Source organism: Lathamus discolor, chromosome 10 (genome assembly GCF_037157495.1).
Source record: "Lathamus discolor isolate bLatDis1 chromosome 10, bLatDis1.hap1, whole genome shotgun sequence".
In the NCBI taxonomy this organism is placed as follows: Eukaryota; Metazoa; Chordata; class Aves; order Psittaciformes; family Psittacidae; genus Lathamus; species Lathamus discolor.
This window is the reverse complement of record NC_088893.1, coordinates 13814360-13838500: the sequence shown is the minus strand read 5'-3', so window position 1 is coordinate 13838500 and position 24141 is coordinate 13814360. Positions and strand designations below refer to the sequence as shown.

The 24141-nt window shown below is 41.2% G+C and overlaps 1 protein-coding gene across 5 annotated transcripts in view; it reads left to right on the top strand.

Moving 5' to 3' along the window:
• Nucleotides 1-24141, top strand: part of SGCD (sarcoglycan delta) — a 396287-nt gene that overhangs the window by 16900 nt on the left and 355246 nt on the right. The window lies entirely within an intron of this gene.

Sequence of the window (24141 nt, the reverse complement as noted above, 5' to 3'; positions counted from 1 at the left end):
GGGATTTTTTTTCTGTCCTGCTCTGACCTGCAATGTTACAGCTTTGTTGTGGGGTCAGAATGAGAACTCATGAAAATGATGCATCTGCATCTCTGGTACATCCCCATAGTGTTGTCATGTTACACTGCAAGACACTGCTGGGTTTCAGCATGACAGTTTTCAAAGTGGCGCCCTGAGGTTTGCAAGATAGAGTTGATCAGTGGTAATAGGCTTTAATGTATTTATTGTGTGGAATAGATTGAACACTAGAACTAATGTTGACTGAAGCCAAATTTCTTGTTTAGAGTTTCAAGCCATTCTTGTATATATAGAAGTATACATGTATGTATACGCCTCTATATATGTACATCTAGAAGTATCAAGGCGTAGGGCTGCATGCATGTCTAGCAAATGAACTTTAATGAGTGTTTCACATTTTAAAGGTTCCAGAAATAAACTTAGAAGTTGGGAACAGACTTTTATTTTACTCTCTGTATCTTTGTTCATTGCTTTACAAAACCCTAGCAGAATACCAGTACTGCAGGCTTCTGATGCCAGCATTTGTCACTAGCCTTGTATTGTAACTCTGTTTTATGGGAAGTTTAATGTTAGAAGCTTATCTGTGTTCTCAGCAGGAGAATCTGAAATATATATGAAGTCTTGTAATGAAAAGCAGTGGGAGAAAAGTACACTCCTTGTAAACGCCCACCTCAGAAGGGGCCAGTTGGTGTTCCCAAATCCTTCCTTTTGTGCTGTTGTTGTCCCCTGAAACACCAGGTCACAGTGGGTACGTGTTCCTTGTGCCCTTATGTGCCAAGGCTAATGGAGCTATCAAAAGCCTCTCTGCTGTAGCAGCAGAAAGTATTTACTTGCTAAATTGTCATCTTGTTCCCTGAAAGGTGAGGAAAGTCTTGTCCAGAGGTTACAGGGCCATCAAGAGGAAATCAGCACAATGTCCGAATTCTGTCTTAGCAAGAATTTTCTCTCTGGCCCATGATGGTGACCTTGCATTAAAAAGGGCATTTGTTGTAGAAGTACATACTGTCCTCTTAATGATGAAACCTGGGCTACCTGTTCTGGTAGTGAGCAGATTTTTAAGAGACTCACAAACAGCTTCAAAATCTTGTGGTAACATTGAAACAGCCAGTCACCTTAAATTCAAGCCTAGGTTTTCTCTAAATGGGTGGCCGCTCCATGGAGCATCTTTCCAATCACAGATGCCTTAATCTGGTGGCAACAAAAGATGATTTCTTTTTTCCTCCATGCATCTCTCTTGCCAAGGTGCTTGAGCTTTGTGTTTGCATTCCCACTTTTCCTCAGTGACTTAAAGGCAGCTGTGGATTTGTTTTAAATGAATACCCAAAGACAGACACATGAAAAGAAAGTTAACATGAAGCCATCATGGATCACAAGTTCAGCTGAGCTCAAGATACTGATGAACCTGCAGTCACCAGCTTGCTTTAATACCTCCAGCCAGCTAATGTCTGCTCGATTTCATTCCAGACCTGATTGCTTGTCTTACGTTGTTTCATGATCCCCCATACAGATGACCACTAGTTTAACTGGCCCTTTGTATTGAGGTGGAAATACTATGTGCAGATAGAAACAAGGCCTGAAGCGTGACACATTCTTGAGTGAGGTCAGTTAGAGACACAACAGTAGGCAGCTCACCTGCTTCTGAGGAGGTCTGTCACTGCAGGGAAGCTGAGAGGAAGGAGAATCATAGAATAGTTTGTGTTGGAAGAGACCTTCAAGAGTCTAGTCAACTCCCTTGTAGTGAACAGGGACATCTTCCACTAGATCAGGTTGCTCAGAACCGTATCCATCCATCCATCCATCCCTTGAATGTCTCTAGGGATGGCACATCTGCTCTTTTCATGGAGATTAAGAGAGCTCACTTGGGGTTTTTTGGGGTTGCTTGCCCAGTCAGTTCATGGTGCTTAACCCTTGTTTGTGCTGCAGAGATGTGGGAGGAGGACAGGTCCCGGGAGCACTGTGATCTCTGCATGAAGACAGCGTCCAGCTTCACTGCATCAGCCATGTGATGGAAGATGGAAGAATTTAAATGTTCAATTAAACTCTTATTCCAATAATTGACATGGCTTGATTTCCTACTGTGAAGTAGGTGTGTAGAGCTGTGTTTGCGTGCTTGCCTGTTCCAGGCTGCACTACCTGGCTGTTGGCAGGGCTGGGGCAGTGCCCTGGGAGCTGGCCTGGTGTGAGGTCTGGGGGACGTGAGCTGCTTCTCAGAGGTGTTGCATGAAAATCATAGAATCAGCTAGGCTGGAAAAGACCTTTAAGATCATTAAGTCCAACCATTACCGCAGGACTGCCAAGGCCACCACTAAGCCATAACAGGCCAGCTGCTGGAAGGGTGCCTTCGATCTGATCTTGCTGGGTTTCACTGCACTTGTATAAATAACAAAACTGTTGCATCAGGGTTTTTTACACAGCAGGGCTGATATTGGCAGTGGTACCTTGTTAAAATGAAGGACTGTCTGTCTTACTACAGATAATGAGACCAACCTGCGTTTTCTGCTTTCTGACAATATACTATACCAGATAAAGTCCAGTGAGAGTTATGTGTAAGTTTAGTGACTTTAATACTCTTTTCCAAGAACTGCTATGTTTGAGGGAGTTTTTGTTAGCAGAGCAAAGGCAGGAGTTTGCTGTTTGCTTGCTTTTTAAGTTGTGTGATAATGGAAGAGTTGTTTCAAAGGATAGACTTGCCAAGGACAGAAGCAAGGAATTAGGAGATCTGTCTGCGAAAAGCAGTTATCAGTGCGATCTTTATCAGAGATCTTTAAAACAACTTCTGTGGTTTTGTTTGCTCACATCCTGTTGGCATGAAGTTTGCTTTGTCCATGCTTATAGCAAATAAATATCTCTTTCTATATCTGTATTAATTTTAGAAGCTGAAATATCAAGTATATGAATATAGCATGCTGCAGGTAGTAAATTTTGACTAAGCATGTAGATGGTTCAGAGTATTGTGTACTTTAGTTGCAGCATCAGCTTCTTCAAAAGTCAGAGAGAACTTGAGATGTTGTCATCACAGTTAAGCAAAAAATTAAAATCAGTGTTAGGTGTCCAAATCCCTGTAGTGCCAACTGAAAATTAGGTGGCCAATAGCTGTAGTTGCATCCAAATTCAGGTATCTAATTTGGGAGCCTCAAGACCATATATAGTCACTAGACCATCCACAGGGTGATTCAAAGCTCTGAATTTAGACCCTGATTCTCTCCTCTTCAGTATGTGAGGAGCTGAGGTTCTTGGAGTTTTAAATTAGCTGCCTAGACTGAGTTGATTCTCTACCTCTTCTCTCTGCTTGCCTTCTGTGTCTTTGAAAACAGTTTCCCTCTTCCTTCCTCTCTTTTATTGTGTTTTGTTTTGTTTTTCCCTTTCTTTTGAAAATTGTCCAGGATTATGTAGTGGTACTGGATCCAAGTGATGGGAGCTCTACCTAAGGAAACTGAAGACAGAAGAGCTTTCCTCCTTATTGAAAACATTGCATCTTGTTTCCATTTGAGCTTTGGTGTTGGTGGATCTGGCTATGATTTCCAGGCATTGCATCTCTGCTAGATGAGGAGGCCCTGTAGTAAGAGATGAACTTTTCATGTGCAGGAATTAATTAGCTGTAATTAGGTTTCTTCTTCACCTTTTCACTCATAACTTAAATATCTGTAATTCCTTTATATTTCTCAGTTGCTTTATTCAAAGCAAGTATGGTAATACTAGGAAGCTGTTTCAGCTTTAGTGTATTTTACAAGTCCCCTACCAGCGTTGTACATTAGTGGTGTACTTAGAAAATGTGAGAGGGCTGGGGGAAACTTTCAGTGTGGGGTCTGGCCCTCAGCGCTCCCTACAGCTGCCGTGGTTTGAGAATGGCTGGGTATTGATGGGCATCCTGTATTGATTGTGTATTGGAGAGTCTCTTCCCAAAGAACTCCCAATGCCATGGGGTCAGTGATTATTAAGTTGCCTCAAAGGGGAAGATGGAGCACTTGCTACAGGTTAAGCAAGTGGAGGAGGGTATCATAGTAGTTTCCTCTTATTTTTTTGTCTTTTTTTTCAATCCTGACCATAGCATTGGTGCACTTCTCAAAAAAAAAAAAAAAAAAAGAAATTGAGAGAGTTATTATTGTCTTTCTCTCTTTCTTTTATTTATTTATTTTTTTGAAAGGAAATAAAGGTTTTGTTCTTAAGGCTCTGAGTTGCAGGGGTTTTTTTGATCTGCAGTGGCAGTGGTTTATGCAGTTGCTGCTTTGTGAAACAGTGACCTCTCATTGGTAATACAAGACAAAGTGTAAGGTCATGCACTGAAGGACTCATAAGGATTCGTCCTGTAAGCTGGGAGCTCTGTAGTTAAAAGCAAGAGAGGAGTGAGGTGTGTACTGGCCAATCCATGAGCTCTGTCTAAAATGCAGCTGTGGAAGGTCAGAGGTAGCTAACACATGAGGTGAGGATTTTCTGTTGATAACAGTGGAAATATATCTGGTGATGTCTCCACTGGGATAGTGCTGGTATTTGTAGTGACTCTTTCTTGAGAAAGATGAATCTAAACCAGGCCAGGACCACAGAAGAGTTGGTGGCACGACAAAAGCCCTGGAAAGGAGCCCTGACAGGAGATGAGTAAAAGAAAATGAAAGCTGAAAAGAATCCTGATTGCTAATTAGAACATACTGGAGCGGAGTGCAAATTGGGGGGGGGGGGGGGGAGGGAAGGTAAATCAGTTAAAGCAAAGTATTGGAGCAAGAATAAAAGATAAATGTTGGCTTTGAATCAGTGAGGAGGAGGACTGTAATTAGTAGAGCAACATGCTTCAAGGAGTGGGTAATGGGGTTCATGGAAAGGTTGAGGGAGACAGCGTCTTTTAGGAGGGCCATGCCCCTGGAGGGCTTTGCAGGTTCTAAATAACGTGTGTATCTTCCGACCAGCAAATTGTGTTCGTTTTCCACTTTCCATTCTCAAATTGTGTATTTTTGCCTTTAAAACCCCCCACATTTCACAGGCCACAGTGTTTGAGAGTACATTGCTCATGTTTATGAGCTTTTTTTGTCCATCCATAAAGGCCACAATCCTTTTTTGCTCTATACAATTGTGAGATTTAGTAATGGTGCTGTTTTCGACTTGCCAGCTGGAGAGAACCAGGGCAGAGCTTCTCTGCCCCAGCTTACCTCTGCAGCCTGGGCTCTCTTCCCAAGACAGGAATACATTTCTGGTTATGCCATTTCCGATAAGAACTGAGCTCTTCTTCTGTTTGGAAAGACGAGGTCCTTTTCTGTCACATCCTTTTATTTTGAGTGGAGACAGTGAAATCCCAATCTGCTTTTGTGTTTTGATAGGACTGGGTGACAGAGCTGTTGTGTTCAGGGGAAGAAGGCTCAGATAAGGCAGCTCTGGGTTCCCATGCCTGAATTTTCCCCTGCACAGTGCTCTATCCTCTGCAGTCGAGTCATAGTCTATAAGGAGCCAAAGAGAAGATTCCTGAGCAGGCTGCAGATCAAAACAGGTTTCCTGTTTCCTGTTTGTTGTTTTTTTTCCCTCCCCAAAGGATACAGAGGCATGGAACAAGCCATGCAAAAACTGATTTGCATTTCCATTAAAACCAGATAAAAACAGAAGTGAAAGTTAACATGCAGCTCTTTAACGAAGCTGAGAGAATAACAGCATCACTGTTAGGATCACAGAAAATAAAGGTCAATGCACAGAAAATACAGGGATGTCAAATCTAATGGGCACTATGCAGAAGATGACCAGTCCATCCTCAGGTTCGCTTTCTGTGAGCATCCTGATTCATGCAATTTCCCAGCATTTGTTTAACCGGGCACATGGCTTTTAATCTTTTTAATTTGTTTTAAACTGAGTTAGCCTGGAAATACTGTGCATTCGCTTCAGGAAGTTTTTTGCTAAGGGTGCTGTGTTCATTGAATAATAATGATCAATAGCAGGAAATGAAATCCAAGAGTTCTCTGTATTTTTGCCTAATTAACCCTGAGAATTAGCTCCCTGTGTTAGAGTTTTCTCAAAGAGGGTGAGTCAGGAGCACAGGTAGCATTAGTACTCACAAGATGCAAGCAGCTTAGAACACGTCTTGATGGCTCTTTAGTATTTTGGATCAGTAATACTTTTTTGGCAGCATCAGAGGTGGGAATGCATAATCTTCCTGAGTAGCCAATTAAAATAATGACTTGGATGGCAAGTTCCTCTCCTTTTTCCTCCTGTGTATGGCTGTACCCTTCCTATCAAAGAAGCTGTATCTTAATTGGCAATCCCCTCTGCATCTGCTCACTCCGTCACCCCCTACAGAGAGGCACAGTGCTTAATTAAAAGGGAGTTTGTGTTTGTTTATCTCTGGAATTTCACTTGTGCTTTTGTAGCTGTTTCAAAGGCAGATGAGTTTATAGAGACCTTGCTAAGTAATTAATCCTGTAATATTACTGCTTTAGGAAAAGAGAAAAAAAGTGGAATTCATTGGAGAAGTCCCAGAGTTTTCAAACTTGGTATGTGTGTTGGAAAGAGGAGTGTGGGGAGACCCATGAAAGGAGTCAGTTTTCCTATGACTATCACGACAAGTGATGTTTTTGCTGTACCATTCCTCTAACGTGCTTTCCCCTATAAAGCAGTGACTCTTCTGGAAGTGGCAAGGTTGATCTGCCTCCAGAGAAATTTTAGTCTGTGGCTACTCAAATGAGTCTTTACATGGGGGAATGTTTCATAGTCACGAAACAAACTGAAGCCGGCAACTCATTACTTCTAATCCTATAGTTTTTTACTCAGTGGGTCTCAGGCACTTTGGAATTACATGTCATCTTTAAGTCTCTTAAATTACTTGTGGAGGACTATGCACTTTTGTCATCAAAATTTTAATTAAAATCACTGCTGAGGTATGATGGGATCCCCTGAGACAGATGTGAACTTCTTCACAGAGCTTCAGATACCAGTGGTCTGGAAAATACTGCTCTTCCTTTTAAGAGAAAATAATGTTCTTGGGAGCAGCGTGTTCCCAGTACCATAGCTTTTTTTTGCTACCTCACATCCTTCTTGCTCTGCCCAAAGGAAGGCACATTACCAGGGGTCCACTGGCTGGACTGTGGGAGCCGCTTACAGCACAGTCATCCTGCCAGGGTCTTGTTGGATTACACTGACCTCGAGCTGGAAAAGCTGCTGCTGTACCCATTTATTCCCTGGCCAGGTGCTGCAGAGGGGTTCAGCTTCAGCCATGCAAGACGTTATATCGCTTCAGCCCTCTGTGAAGCTGAGGGGTGGTTAGTGTTTCACACAACTGGTCTTTAGAAGAAGATGCTTAAAATCAGATGATAAAATATCTAATTATTCTGAGTTGGTTTTCTTCCCCCTCCTTTTATTCCCCACACTAGGCTTTAGCCAGAAGACTGCTTCAAACAGTTGCTTAAGGGCAGTTTGAGCACAGTTGTGACTGATAACAGTAGTGCATATATACTTCACATATCTATAACAAACAATGTAGTTTATCTTACATGCAACAATGGTAATGTCTCATGGTCAGCACCATGCTATGGATAAGGAGTAGTGAACCATAACTGTGAGTGCTCCAACACTGAAATGTGTACAAAGTAAGAAATTTCATTTGAATAGGAAGCTGCTGACTATCTGGGGTTGACTCAGTGATGTTCTTTCACATCTACTTGCTGGGTGCTTGGCACAAAATAGTGTGTTTTAGTACTAGACTTAGGCAGTGGTCAACCATGAGCACAGCACACTCAAGGGAGCAAACCAACAAAACCCACAAAACAAAACAAACTGCCAATTAATTGAATCTCTGTTGGTGATATGAACCAGAAATAAAGCTGCTGGGTAGATTGCTGGGTGTTGTGGTACTTATTCTGCCTTCAGTGGTTCATTAAATATGATGAACCTAAGCAAGAAGGTCACTCTCTGGCTTCCCCTCAAGCTCAGGGTGATATGGCTGAAGTGGTCTAGTGATGATCTGTCTGACATGTGGTTGGAGCAGGGATTGAAGCATGAAGCAGAAAGTCTTCAGATATGTTGTACTCTAGGCTGCATTTCTGCTCCCCTGAGCCAGAGAATTTAAGTGCATGTCAGTTGTAGTTAGTGCAGCGGCAAATCGGTCCCTTGCTGTGCTTGCTTGGGTGGGGGAAGCAGAAGTCAGAAATCAAAACATTGATTACCCAAAATTTTGGTGGTATTTTTAATTTGCTTTATTTCTTTCTGTGATTTTGGGGAAAGGGTCTTCTGTACAGGCAGTACTACAAAAGGAATAGGAAACCACTGAACAAATGGACTTTGTTTGCTTTGTGCATTCGTTTTTCAATTTTATTAGGACCCATTAGACTCGTGAAGATGACCAGTGAAATTGCCTTGACAAAGACTTCTGCAAGGAGATCAAAATAAATAAGGCAAGAGTGACTGGAAAGACCCTACCAATTACCAGCTTTCCCAGCCTCCTTACTTAATATTCTCACAAGCTAATGTGAGAGGAGGAGGAACACACCTTCATCAGAATGCTGCATTAGGAGAACAGGGTTGCTATTAAAAGCCCAATAATGACTTGTATCCGTTTATGCAGATTTGCACTGCTGGGTTACTCTGTGCCTGGCACTTGGCAAAGCACAGATAACATTTAAATCAGGCAGTAAGTGTAATTAAGTACTACCCTTCAGCGCATCTCTCCTTTTAAGACGTTTTTATACACCGTGATTTAGAACATGACAATTGGGTGAGATTAAAGCAGCAAATTGTGCCTATAAAACAAGCCCTGAGAATAGCAAGGGACTGTAAAATTTTATAAAGGGGAATACAGCACATGCCTCCAATCCGATAAAACTTTTGTGAGCTGGGAGATTAAGTGTGAAATACAAATAAGATGATACAGTATGCATAGCATTCCGATAGTAAATTGCTTGTTATTGTAACAACTTATTTCCTCTACCCAGAAAATTTCTTACTTAACTTTTCCAGAAGAATCTCACCATGTGACTGATTCATTAACTACTGGAGGTGGGGAGAGAAGGTAGGAAGTCAGGCAGCAGTGATGTCCCTGTACAGAAGGCAATAGCGTAAATGTAGTGCGAAAGAAAGATCATCTGTGTTGAAACACATGCAGTCAAGCTTGTGATTGGTTTCTTCCCCAGCTTCAGGTGAGTTGTGTTTGCAGAGGGAAAAGAAATAACTTATTTTAAATCCTCAGTAAGGCCCAGTGGAAGGTTTTCTTGTGGAACAAAAATACTGCTTTATGTGAGAAGTCTAAAATGCTGTCTTCTGTGGGACTTGAGTGTTTGGCGGTTGGAGTTTGGTTTTATTTTGAATATATATGAGCATCTTCATCGCCTGAACTTGGCACATCTTAAAGAAAAGGCTCCAGACCTTTTAGAAACTTCTTACTCTGCAGTTCTCAAACCTTTGGGGCCACAGGTCACCTCAACAGATCCCACTGAAGTTGTCATTAATAGTAGCTGAAAGGCAGAAACTCCCTTGGTGCTGCTGTTGGTATCCGTGGCTTCTGCTGTTTATGAACTGCTGCCCATAGATTAAGATGTTGCCTTTTATTAAGAGACATTGAGTCTAAACATATTCAACTTAAATGTCTGATGCAGAACCCAAAAGCCTGATTCTTTCCAGCTGCATTAGTTGCAGAGAAAAATTGTGGCGGTGTATGTCAGTCATGTTAGAAGGAAGACTGCGCATATGGAACTGGGAGGAGGATGATGGCTGGCTGCCTTACTGTTTGGTGTTCTCTTGACCACCTTTGCTCTGCATTAGAAAACCCAGACAATTTTATAACACTTAATTTTAATGATGTGTTATATAAGGAAATAGCAAAAATTGGAAAAAGAGGTTAAAATTATTCTGGAGGATATTACTATTACTGTTCTGTAATAGGACAGTTGGGTTTTAAATGCTGAACAGGCAGTGCATTATGAACAAAATCAAATTCTGAGCATTAGGTGAACAGTAGAGAGAGGAAGGAAATGGAGAAGAAACAACTGGGAGCCTCTGATGAAAATGCAGCTGCATTGACAGCCAACCATTCTGTGGGCACGTCATGCTCAGTCCTTGTTTTGATAGGGGGATGCTTACACATTGTGTGCTACTTTTACACTTGACTTCTCTTAGACTCTTGATTTTATTATTTGGTGCCGTATTTGTGCTTGAGATTAATATTGTTAGGGAGATACCAATACTTCTGAATCAGCATTAAAAAAGTTCTGGTATATAGAAATGTTGACCTTTTCTTGCTTGGTTTGAAAAGTCAGTTAAAAATGGCAGGGTTTTATACAGAATAGAAATTCCCTTTTCTGTGAGAGGCAAAACCGGTACTCTTGTTCCAGCAGGACATTGTTGCCATCTTTCACCTGACCCCACTGTCTCAGGGAGCATGGGAATTTGCTTCTCCATCTCCTGTTGCTACTGGAAGGTCTTGGATGGGTTCACTGCTGCAGCTCTTACTGTGTTCACATCAAATCGCAGTATCATGGGCTCACTGAATCAAACCAGAACAGTTAAAACATTTCAAAACATCTGTAGGAAGTCATTAGCATAGAAAAGATCTTTGAAAATGGAACTCCCAAATATTCAAGGCAGTGTTATGACAAGCTGTCAGCAAGCAGTGTGTCGCTCCTGATCCCGATGAGAAGGCACCTGCCTCTTGCACCCATCGCACCATGTCTGCTGTAGGCAGAGCCCTGAGGAACTTCAGGTTGGATGTGCATACTGTGTCTGGCCTATCTGGAACTTTCAATTTTCCCAGTACCTGAGCTCACAGCTCAGTGGAAATTCTTCCCCACGTGATGGCACTGATACCAGTTTTTTCCCCATCCTAGTGTCCATGCTTCTTTGGTATTTGCTTGAGTGAAATGAGCCCTCAGTCCTCCATTGGACATGCTCTGTCTCATTCTGGTTTTGGTGAGGGTTAATTGGTCTTTGGGATTTTGCCTCTACTGTTGGTATGTGTATTAGCGCCTATAGTCTGTACCAGAGAAAGAGGCACCCAGCCCACAGTGAACTTCAGAGTGAGCTGGATCACAGTTGAAACTGCAGCCTGAGAGTTGCTTACACTGAATGGTTTGACTGGGACCAGAATCCTTTACTGTTTCATTTTCTGTACACCCCCCCCCCCCCCGAGGTTTTATTGGTATCTGTTGTAGCATAATCTGTCTTTCAGAAGCATCAGCTTAATTTTTTATGTTGGAGGTGGTAGGGAGTAAGCACAGAAACCATTGGAATATTTGTTCTGTTTGGGATGGAAGTGCATCATCTCAAAAATCTGACCTATAAGCTGTATTTGACTTAACTGTGTGCTTTAGTATGAAGATTCGTTTCTTTATTTGACTTGGTTTATAATTGGTCTGTTGGGATGGCTGTGCTTGTTGATTAATAACAAAAAAAATAAAACAGTGTATTTTCTTCTCAAGGTAATGCTCATCAATTTTTAAGTTTACATTTAAAGCTCCTTCCCGAGAGGGAGCAAAATGGGCAGAGGTTAAAATGCAATGAATTGCTCCGCTTTAACTTCAGCAAAAGGTGCAGCAGTAGGAATGTCGCTATTCCACCTCATGTTAGCATTAATGGAAGTAAGCAAGCAAATCCTCTGCCCACAGATGGGGAAAATAGACCTATTAATTGAAACTGCTGCTCAGCAATTCAGATGATTATTTTCAGCTTTTCGTAGCAAGCATGTGAACATTTCTGTATTCATGAAGACATTTTAATAGTACTGGGGTATGTTGGTGCTCTGGCTGTGACTCCTGTAGAGCTAAGTATAGTTGGGGTTCTTCTATTGCTTTATGAAGAGGTACCATATGGCTTATCCTGTGTTGCTGCTTTTGACATTTTATGAGTGATGGGCTTACTGAAACTTCACAATGTTAATGTGTGGGACTTCACTCCAAAATAACTCTTCTCCCCTTGTCCTGAAGCCCTGCCTCAAAGCATTTAATGGCTGGTGAGAGCTTCTTGAAGCTGATCTATTGCTTGAGGAAAGGCATAGAAAGTGATAAAGTTACAGTTGTGTATAATGCCTGGTCATTCCTTTACATATAGCAGTGATTTGTCAGGGATTTTTGCTTAATTAATGCTTGATTAACTTAGATCAGGCATAACTTCTAAATTATTTAAGAGGATTAAGACTAAGAATGCTGATGGCTCAGGTGTTCTTTGGCTGCAAAGCCAACCGCTGATGTGATTTGTACTTGTGAACTGAGCTTGTCTTGTATAAATCAATTTCTGTCTCTCTTTCTCTGTTATATTGTACATTTTGGCATTTTTTTTCCTTTGAGATCTTTCTTTGTTAAATAATGCATACCATTAAAACTTGAATAGTTTGTGTAGCTTGGTTAATAGTTGATTCATGAGTGAGGCAGGTATGTACAGGAAGTATATGCAAGGCACAGTTATAAAGTCAGAATGTGAACTTAAGGAAAAATGTTCTTCCATTCTGAGGTCTGTATTTGAAAGCTTCTGCATTAAACTTTCCTGCCCCTCCCCAATCCAGACAAAAAGCATTTGGTGTTAAAAAAACATGAAAAATCATGTGATGTGGGAGAGGAAGTTTTTTCTGAGTAATTCCCTTCACTGTCTGCATTTCAGTGATAAAACTTCTACTCAGTGCTAGGTTGTGAGTCCCTAGGAGTTGCCAGTAAATCATTTCACTTTAAGATTTGCTTTTCTGCTTGAGTCTCACTAAGACTGAATTCTGTAACCATATTAAAACACATTATCTGTTCCTGGGAAGAACAATGGCAACAAAATGTGTTGCTAGGTCTTCTCTTTGCGGCTAGATTTAGCTATGAGGAACTGGATGCAGAGGAAGGAAAGAAAGTGTAATTGCACAGGTATTTGCATTCTTAATATGTTTTCTTATTAAATAAGACAAGTAAAGTATGTTAGTTGAAATATTAGGATATTATCATATATTACCTACCTAATGCTGCAAATTAAAGTGATGTTGCTGTTGTAATCTGTTTAGAAGAAGCTACCTTTTGGAAATATGGGTCATTAAAATCCCAGAAAGCAATCCAAGAACCCAGACAAATGTTTCAACTCACTTGGGTTCCTTGGATTTTATTAACACTAGGTATTACGTGGCCTTTCAGGAGAAAATCATTTTTGCCTTGGAATCTGTGATATAATCAACTCATGAACTTCATGGTTCTTGTCTAATTATGCTTGTGTGTATCTGTTTCAAATGAATCCCTCTTTGAATAGCTTCCACATAAGATTGAAGCCAAACAGCAGTAGGTTTCGGAGAAGTATCTGGCCCAGTATCCCTATACTGTCTTTTCTGCAAAAAATCCTTCCTTGTTGCATGCAGGCTAAGCATTACCATATCATATCTCCTTACATTTGAACATATTTATACAGCCATGTCTAGGTAATAAGACAGGGTGGTGAGGAAATGACTATATATCTCATCTTAAAGAAGCCTTGGAACATGAGCGGGGAGAAGAGGCAGCAAGTGTATTGGGAGAAGGAAAATTCAATGCAAAGTAGTTTTGGAATTTACACTGATACCATAAAACCTGAAAAAAAAAAATCCCTTCTCGTGCTTTATGCTTGCGCCTCAGATGGTGTCCCTCTTTGAATACGCATCTGGCTGAGTGGGCATCATCCAGGCGTGCAGTCCAGCATTGTATGTGCAGACAGGGGTCTTACTGTGTGATCAGGAGTGAGCCACTAGCATAGGGCCAATATTAAAAGCTTCAGTGATATGGATGATTTAAATGGATTTTCTGCCTGGAGAAGTCTGAGGGATGGGTGCAGCAGGTTATCCATTTTGTCTTCAAGCTATACTTGCTTCCTGTAGAGAAGCATATGTCATAATCTTCAGCTGAAACATGAAGTAAAAACTACAGGTACGGTTGGTTCAAAATAAATGCCTACCTATTGTTGTTATGGGTTATCATCATCATCATTGAACTTAGGCTGAGTGGTCAATACTTTTTGTAAAGTTTGCTCAAAAAAACCCTCTCCTTGAATGTGTTGAAGATTAAGAGTAAGGGTAGTAAAATCCTTAGCATGTTTATACTTAATGCCAAATCAAGTAGTCCAGACCGCTCTTTCTTTTCTCTGCCAGTGAACTTGTATCTCCGTTGCTATAAATTAAACTAGTCATTCTTGTCCCATCCTTGGTGTCCAGCTGTTGTTCTTCCTCATTTTAATCACTTCACATGTTTGATGGTGTCTCTTGCACGCTTTCCTGGTCTTTTCTTTTCTACATGGCTTGTTTGGTTATTTGTTTCATTTAACATGAATATTCCATTTAATGTGTTGGTGCAGTTGGAGTGCTCTCTACTGTGCTTTCCCTCATCTGACTGTATTTGTTTAATGAGCAGTAGATAAAACTGAACACTGTCTGCCATCCGAAGTTGTTTCAGTGTTTAGGAGACAAAAACGTTTTAATGCGAAATGTGACTTAGATGCCTGCTCTGCAGTGTTTGTGTCTTAGTGCTTCAAAAATGTGGTCCTAAGCACTGCTAAGCATTTGACCTGTAGTAGAGCAAAGCCACAATATTGCATATCCTATAGGTGGGAGAGAGTATACAGAAACCTAAATATCAGGTAGGAAGTGAGTATGGCTTTTAAATCCAAGCATCCCTGTCTTCTCTGCAATACAGACCAGAAAAACCGGGCAGTTACGTTGTCAGGTTCATGATTGCTGGTTGAGCCAGAACATGGCTTTCCAAAGCACATCTACTTTCTGCTTAAACCCATGCAATGAACATCTCCAAAAAAAGCATTTAAAAATGGGGAGGGACCACACTTCTTGTACTTATTCTGTGCCTGTCTGTACCCTTTGAGGTGTCTCAGGACAACTGGCAGTGTGTTAGCAACTAGACTGATCATAAGCTGAAGAGAAATGGGCATTTTTGAGCCAAGATAGTGGAACTACAAGTATGTTTCCTTTTGGAAGGATTGTAATGCCAACTGGCAGCACAGACTTGGCTAGGCTAAGGGTCTGGTGCGGCTGCAGTAAAATATAAGGATACTGAATATAGCAAAGAATCAACAGGAATTATCTCTGGTATTGTTGCTGGGGAGTGCAGATGCAGGCTGGCATTTTATCAGCATAATCTTAGTTTGAACTTCATGAATAAAATTTAATATAGGGAGCTTGGAATAGCTGGGGCTGGATTTATACTCAGAGAGCAGGTACATTTAATTTCAGTAAGTACATAGCACTCCTCCTCCTCATTTGTGTAATTTAATGTTAACTGTTTAGTATCCATCAGGTTCTGATCTTTTGGAAAATTTCCCTTGCATAAATTATATGGTGTGATATTTTCTTCCTGTGCGTCATTCTCCACAAATGAAAGCATGGATTCATTTTCAAACTACTGTTTAAATGCTTCAAGTGGAAGCATTCCTCATTACATTTCTTCAAATTACAAGAAAATGCTTTTGCTGTGCCATTCCTGAGTCTAGACAATTATTAGCAGCAAACTGAGAGAAGAAATAAGCCGTGCATTTATGTTACCGCATCCAAACCCAGCATGAGTAGACGTGAGAAGTGAAAGTGGCAAAGAAAAATACAGCAGAAATGAGAGCTGATGTTGAGAAGTCTGAAGTGGTGAAAACCATTTGACGCAAGTTCTTGCCAGTTGTTTTGATTTTTGCATTGATATTTTAACTTGCACAGAAGCTGTATTTGGCAATAGAGGAGTCAGCCACTAAAGCAGCTCCCCTTCCAACCTTATTTCCTTCTTAACTATAATTTCCTTTTATTTTTCTTCTCTAATTCTTACTGCTTCCAGGAGTTTATTCATCTGGATTGATATAATCCAAATCCTAACAAGTTTTTCCTGTAGTATATAATACAATTTTTGGGATTTGGTGCTGATCTAAATCCTCCCCAGCTGAGAAAATTTGCCGTTTATTTTAAAGAGTTTCTTCTCTGTTAAACCGCAGCACAAATTTGGATGTATTTGAGTGTGTTCCTTTTCTTTATTTTTACAGGATTAGTGTTTTTCAGTAGTAATCCTTTTGTTGTTGGATGAACTGAGGAAGCCCACTGGGAAGCAGGACTGAGGTCCATGATGCCTGGACAGCCTTTGTGCCAAGATCTTGTGGCTACAGATGTGCTTGCTCTGGCATTGGCTCAGTGGGAAAGTCTGTGAGTTTGGTCTAACAACTTTAAATGTCAGTGTTGCTTACTGGGTTGTATCTCCTTTAATTTTGCAATAGGCTTCAAGCATCTTGGTTTAACTAGCAACTGAGTAAGACAAGGAATAATCCCTATCTGATCAATCACATGCACTTCCTGGAGTAATGAAGCTGAGTAGTCTGCTGGTACAACCAGGAGACAGTACAGAGGATCTGCTGTGCAGTGGACAGCAGATAGAGCCATAGTGCGCAGTTTGAGCCTCATTCTGTGCCTCAAATTACCTTTCTAATGACTGAACTGAAAGCCTCTGAGTTTTGATGTTTCTGCCCCCCTCCTCCTGTAGTTTGCGACTCTGGTTTCTGATGCAGGTAGTAGAAAGCCACGATTTAGTTATTTAAAGAAGAATGTCTGGGCATATCAGATTGGCAGCATTTGTGTATTATTTGTTTATCAAAGAATGGAGTCATACTGTTAGACTTACGTTGTCTTAGTAATATACACTTGATTATGGCTAATGTGGGTCTGCACAGTGAGAAGTAAAAGAGGGGGTGGTGGCATGCTTTCAATGTGCTGTGTCATCCAGATGAATACCCTTGGGCATGCCAGGACCTAGTACCAGTGGGGAACTTGACATCTACAGCATTAGAAGGTGTTTCTGTGAAGAGCACTGGCAGGCTGGCTGAGGGATGTGGGTCCATAATCAACTGGAAGGCACTCCAGTCACGATACAAGTGTCAAAGGCTGAAAGCTTGACTCCAAGCTGCTGCTTAAATCTGTTTCCAAGTTCCCAATGATTCTGTGGAGCTCTTAATCCCACCAGTTTCTCTGGGTGTATTCTTCGGCACAATTTTGAGTGAGCTTCCTCCATGAATCTGTGGAGCTGAGCAGACTGCAGGAAGATGAGACACCTGGCTGGATCTCCTCCAGAGCAGAGAGTACTGAATCCTGGCAAAGCTTCTCTCAACTTCACTGGGAAGAGTTTGAAATGCTCAGTGAGTTTGCTGCAGCTCTGGCCCATCATTAAAAAACATGGTCAGGAACAGGAGGAATCTGCTCATGGGCTGGAATCCCAAACAGAAGGCACAGTCCTAAAGAAGGGGAATTGCACACCCTGAAGGCAGAGTGGAAATCTTTAGGAGAGATAATCAGCTTTTGCCTGTTAGCCATCATCAGTCCAGAGGGGAACAGTTTCTGCAGTTTGCCTCCACTTCAGCCAGTATCAGTGTATGGATTTAATCGTAGTTCAGTTGATGAGAACATTAGATAACTAAAGAGCATGTAGGTACAGCTCACATATTTCAGGTTAAGAGAGCAGGTTTTGTAAAATCCCCACCTAGCTCTTCCTACCTGACAATCTAAAAATATTTTTAGACTCTTAAATGCTTCACAGTCCCCTTAATATGTGAGAAAATTTCTTTAAGCAGACCATTTCCCTAATGATGGCTACTCTACAGCGCTTTGCTTTCAGTTCCAAAATGCACGGGGCTCAAAACCCCCCACATTTTAACTGTTTTTCATATGTTTTCAATTGATTCTTGGTACCTTTGAACATTCTGGAAAAATACTTTCTCTACAGTGCAGGATGGGAAAGAGAAGAAAAATACTTAATAATGAAACATTCCTGTGAACCCAGTAATGGTACATGGTGGCTTTTTTTGACCTCTTCTAACCCACATCCTATGCTTTTATCTTGCTTTTAGATTATCTTCTTCAGTAAAGGTCATCACAGGAAGAGCTTTGGAGGAAATCTGTTTTGTAATGTAGGCCTTCAAGCAAGGGGCTGGGAGGGAAGTGGTGTGGGATGTGTTCCCTATTGGAGGACCAGCTCTGATTTTATAACAAGTTTGCAGTCCTTTTTAATCCTGTGAGTTCCTGGGTTTCAGAAGTCAGAGCATGTGGATGTCATCCTTGTATTTAATGGCTCTGCCTGGGAGAGGTTAGAAATTTTGCACTGGAGGATTATTGCTGGCGCTATTCTTATGGTCCATGGTGGAACCTCTATTTTCCCAATGCAGTTACTGCTCTTTCTGTTATGCAGCATCCACGACCAATATTTTTGCTCCCTTGAGCTAAGTCTTGTCCTGGTGTGTACTGAGAGATGCTCACTCCTTTTATAAAGTATATAGGAGTTTTGGAGGTCTTGCCCAAAGCTGGTGGTTGGCAAGCCAAACTCACTTCATTTAGAGAATTCATTGTGGGAGCACAGTGAAAAATATCATGGCCAAATAGCAAAGCGCCTTTAATGAGAGAGGTCATTTATTTACTGTGAGATGTGCTGCATGCCCAGCTGTCCTTCAGCTAGGCAGCTTCCCTGACAATATATTGTGTCCTCTGCTTGGGGAGAGTGCAACTGCAGCATCTGGTGTCTCAGGTGCTGGTCAGGGAGGATGGTTTCCTGCAGCCCTGCTATAGAGAGGGAGGGAGGTCTGGTGCAGATGTAGGATCCCTCCTGCACCCTGCATTCCACGAAGGTCTTTTTGTTGCCACACTTTCACTCCTTGCCTTTTGGCACGCTTAAACCAAATTAAAGGTGAGAGTGGGGTTCCAGCAGATTTCTGGTTTAGATCTGGTCCTTCCTCATTTAAAGTCTAAAATGCCTTGTAGGAAATCGATGCTTTATATAGACCAACTGCAGTCCCATTTGTTACACAGATGATAATAAACCCCAAGATTAGTGAAGGTTTCTTTCTGAATTAAAATATCACTCGGGGGAAAAGTTGTTGGTCTGCACTTGCTTGTGCATGGTCAGTGTCTCTTCCAGCTTGGATTTCTGCCAGAGCTCTGCCTCAGGGCTTCCTCCTGACCCTTATGGGTTCTTTTTCATGTTGCTTGGGTTGTGCTTGGAGAAAACTGTGGAGTGCCCTTTGGGGAGAGCTGGGGATTAGTAAATTGTAGTACAGAGAGTCCTGCAGAAGTTCAGTTTATAGGATAGTATTGAGAAATGGAGTAATGCTTGGATTGTGGATGTGCCGTCTTTTAAATGTGGCTCTGGTAACTTGTGCTAAGAATTCTCTCTTCTCTTGTTATTATAGATACTGAGCACAATTTTCAAATTTGGATCAGTTCAGTCTCGTATTTCCTTGTATAAGTATGCAGCCTCTAAAATAATAATAGTAAGAAACACCAAACAAACCCCCCACACTCTTACCTCTTACAGTGTTTGACTTGTAAACTGGCCTCACACCTCAGCCTCTTCCCTCGATCTTTTCCCTGGGGTGATTCTGCAATTTTGAAGCTACAAGGATGCTGAATGGTTTTTTCCTTCTACAGGAGGTATACCAGTCCCCTGATGCACAGCCTGTGAATAATGCATGAGGAGTTTATTTGCTTGCTCGTGGGAGAAATCCTCACTCCCCATTTAACATTGGTCTTGCCCTTTCTCTTGCATGTGAACATTTTTCCTGTCTTCTGCCTTTTTTTGAGCACCTGGGCAGGACATGAATTCACTTGCCTTTGCTAGTCAGAGGGGTTTTTCAAGCTCAGTGTCTCACTTGCTTCCGAGTATGGTGTGATACCTATTTTCTCATCTTAAACTGTTGTTGAGTGTTAAAACACTGTGATGGTGTTGAGCAGCATGAGGCAAGCAGGAGTCCCCTGGTGGCAGTCCCCACTGGGGAATGGAGGTGATTGAAGATCATCTAACCAGTGAAAGCTGTTCAAAAGGCCATGGCTGCAGGCACTGCTCCCCTGAGAATCACAGATCTGTTACCTGTTTCTTTTTTGCCTGGTGATCAATGCATGTTGCAGGCACTGGTATGCCTCTGAAAATCAGGTTGGCGTGCTGGGAGATCCACCTACTTTACAGCATGTGAAACCAGTCCCTTTTCATTTAGGTGCATATGATGAGACACTGTGACTTTAGAGCTGAATGAGTTATAGAAGCTCATTTTTAGTATGTGCAGAATTAATTTGATTGATCATATTTCACACCAGTCAGGGAAGAGAGAGATATTCAGGCTGAGAGAGCAAGAACACATTCCAAGCTTTTTTCTCTTCTATATCCTTGGAATATGATGAATATTTTTTTCCTCAGCTGTCATAGTCTTCTAATGAATGCTTTTCCTCCATTACATTTTTAAAAATGAGATTCTCTCTGTAACACAATCCACAGTTTAAAAATAACTTCTGTGACGTGCTTTAATGGTGGCAATTTCAAAGCTTATGGAGATGGTGCAGGAAGAAGCTTCTAATCTAATAATGAAATGTGTACGACGCACACGGAAAAGAGAGGAGTAGCTAGAATTAGCTTATTTTTCCTTTCTTGTCTCTTGCTTCTTCAGCTGTTTCTGGTATCTTCCCCTTTTAATTGCAGGGCAGAGCCAAGGAATGCAGAATTGTAGTTGTCACAAAACCAAGAAGAAAAGGTCTGTTCCCATAATCTTGTAGTGGATTCTGTTGCAGAAGCCTGCTGAAAATCAGTGCATCCTCATTTCAGAATGAAAAGTATAGTCTGCTTCATCTCTAACTGCTGTCAAACGTTTAAGCTTTCCTTTTCCCAGCACTTACTCAGAACACATTTTCAGTTCGGCTAGGAATGTTATTACTAACTGATGAACAAGCCTGAATATTGAACATGGCGAACGATTGACATTTTTAAAGTTAATCATAGGAACTTTTCATCCAGAAGATTCTGAGGCTGCTCTGGATGCTGATATACCATCTGACACCAGCAGTGAAGAGCACTGTGCAATGTCAGTTCAAGATGAGTGGCTATAAAACAGCAAAAAAGAAATGATTCCTGTGACACTAAGTCATCATTTGAGTCGGGCAGACTTTCCTGACTGGGAGGCTACTAACGAACGACACATTCTTACTAATGCATACATGTTCAAAATGCTGTAGTTTGAAGAACTCCTCTTGCACAAAAACAAAAGTTTCAAATACCGTATCAGTCAGAAACTGTCCAACTAATTAAACAAATGGCATCAGCTGTTTGTTTTGGCTTTATTCTTATTGTGGTGGTTTATTTCTGGAGAAAGAAACTAGATTGTGAACAGCTTTAGCAAAGAGGATGGAGATTTGGATACAATTTATAATTGTGTGGCTGGAGATGAAAGAGCTGCAAAAAAAGCCATTGCTGGGTTTAGAAATGCAATTCATTCAAGGGGATGTGGGCTCCTAAACCCATTTGTTTCTCTTGAAATGCTATGCTTTGATTTCTGAAGCCTTGCTCAATGCCTACACTGCAGACACTGCTGTGGTTAAAGCCATTCTGTGCTCTGCTAACCACAGTACTGAGACCTGGTTCCTGATCCTGTTTTCTTGACTCATATCTAGCACTTTACTCTTTGAATAATTGAACAGTTTTCAGTGTGTCTACTGGAGAAGTTGAATTTTTCCAAGCTCCCATCATCGGGAATGGCAGAAGTCAAGTGGAGGAGTCCAAAGTGCTTTTGTTCATCCTCACTGGGACAGCCCAGTACTAAGAAGTAGCAAGCAAGATTTTTCTTCCTGAAAGCAGAATTTATGTTGGCTTTCTAACTGTGACTTAGTGTGATTTCCTTTAGCTAGGTTACTGTTGCTTTGCAGGCTACCCCACTCTCCTAGCATTGTTCCTTTTGTTCTTGAAGAGTTCACTTCACATACGGGATGTTTTCTGCTGGGTGAGTTGATTTAGTGGAGAGCCTTGTAAGCTCTCACCATGCTGGTAGAAGATGCTGCCTTAGGGGGCTCTGGGCTTAAGTGTTGTTTATGCACACTTCAGATCTACTGATCCTGCAGATAGAAGTGGGAAGAGTAATTGAAAGGGTTCCACTGTGCTTAACAATGTCTTTTTTTTTTTTTAGCACACACTGAAAGGAACTGCTTCTCTGATATGGGTGATGTTGGAAGACAAACTGTTACAGATCCCACTACTTTCTAGGGTAGCTATATTCCCCTTAATTCCCATTTTGGTGAAAACTGCTCCATTATAAAACACAACTTTTATTAGCGACCTTCTTCCAGTATTGCAGTATTGCTTCATCTGTGTTTAACCTTCGTCTGCTGAGAGGCGTGGAAAATATTTTGCTGTAGTGCCTGGAGTGGTGATAAGGCAGGAGGCTTTTTGTTGATGTTCCAGATGGCTTTTAAAGTTTCACACAGCCTTGCTTGATGCAAGGGCTAAGGGTCCTTGCAGAAGCTAATACAATATCCGCTGCCCCATTTTTCATATCTAGCTAGCACTCCCCTTGGATTAACAGAGGTTCCTCTCTGAGTTATGTCATCTCCATGGGAACTTCTGTGTCTTCTTTATCCTTGCTGTTCCTCCATAGAAAGAGGTGTCTTTAGTTAGACTCTTGCTTGTGTTTCTAAGTGTATATAGGATATTCTTCAGATGAACATACAAGCATGGGAAGAATATTAATGTTCATGTGGGTTGAAAGTATTTCTCTCAATGAAACAGTGGGCTTTAAATCTATTAATAAAGAACCTCATATTGAAACAAGTGTTCAGTTATATCTCAGTTGCGAAGGATAGATTGGAAGTTACGGGGTTTGGCTCCTTTGTGAACTCTGTTTGAGACAATCTAATTTAATTTGTAACATTATTGTGAAGACTGTCAGTGGTTAATTGCATCATTTCTGGGGGCCAGCAGTTCTGAGGTTGTTAATGTTTTCAGTAGTACTTATGAGCTCACATACTTAAAGGAGCTCAAGCAGAAATCCCATGAACCCTCCAGTGGGAAAAAATCAAACAACCCCCTCCCCAAAAAATCCCAAATCAAACAAGAACACCCAAACCCGGGCGCACAAACCCTTACCTTTTACTTATAGAAAGTGGTTTTTTTCTTTTTTAGTTCTAGAAATGTCCTAAGAACTTATTTGTGTGTAAAATTAATCAGCTTAGGAATGTTCCTACATTGTCACTTGGATAAATAAATTCTAGACATCAGGGTAACAAATGTAAAGGATTAATAGCTACTTCTAGATTTTAAGCTTTATAATCCAGCATTTGTTGGTTGTTTGGTGCTTTTTATCTGGCCATACTGAGCATCTTTATTCAACATCTTCTCTAAGATTCTCTTGGGCTGTGTGGGATTTGCTGAGTGCTTTCAGTAATAGCGACTCTACTTTATTTCTGCCCTGGTATTCTGGGAGATTTGTTCAAGGGCACATCTTCTAGGAATTTCATACAAGAGGCAACAAAAGAAACACTTATCTTAACAGAGCCACAACTTCACTGTCAACTATAAAAGAAAAGCCAACAGATTCCAACTTAGATTAAAAGTCAGCTGCAAATAGAGGCAAATATTCCCGTAGGCACAGGGCATCTCTCTGAAGAGAAAATGCAAATGGCTGAAAGAAAGTTCAGAGTGATTACTTTGTACTTCACAAGCACTGTGGTTTCATATGCCCCAGGTCAGCTCTTATGAGATTTACCGAAAAGATTTCTGGAAGACCTATGGCAACTTTCCACATGCCATCTTCAAAATCCTCCTGTTTTCTTTGCAGGCAGCTTCACTCTTGTGAAGGGCTCCTTTGGGGGAATGGATAACAGATGCCAGTATAGCCCCTCATGCAGCATGACAGCTCAGAGCAAATATTGGAGAAGAAGAAAAACAAGGTTTTGGCTTCCTTTTTTTTGTCTCTCAGCTCAGAGCTGTCACATAAGCTCTTCCAGTTGTGAAGGCATCCTTGAGATGACATCCCATCTTAATAATGCCAGACATCATCTTGACCATAGATAACATAAGTAGGCAGGGGGTAATAATCAGGTCAGACTCCATCAGGAGGCCATCAGGTAGATGAATAATTGACCTTTCAGGAAAAGCTATACAATTAGAAGCAAACTAAATAAAGTAGCAGACAAGGTAGAGTGGAATTGTAAAGCAGCATATTTGCATCAGATAAGAGCAAGAGTATGCTGGGACTAAGGTTCTCTTCATCTTTAGGCAGAGAAAATGCATCAAAAATCTACTTTTCAGGAGGGGGGGTCACCACAGCTGTCTTCTCAGAAGAGTGTGATAGAATTAATGACTTACTTCCTTCAGTTAAACTGATAAATCCGTGTGGCAATGGAGAAACTGGTCACACAGATTATACCATTAAGCTCCCTGTGCTAATTGGCTTTATTTGTCA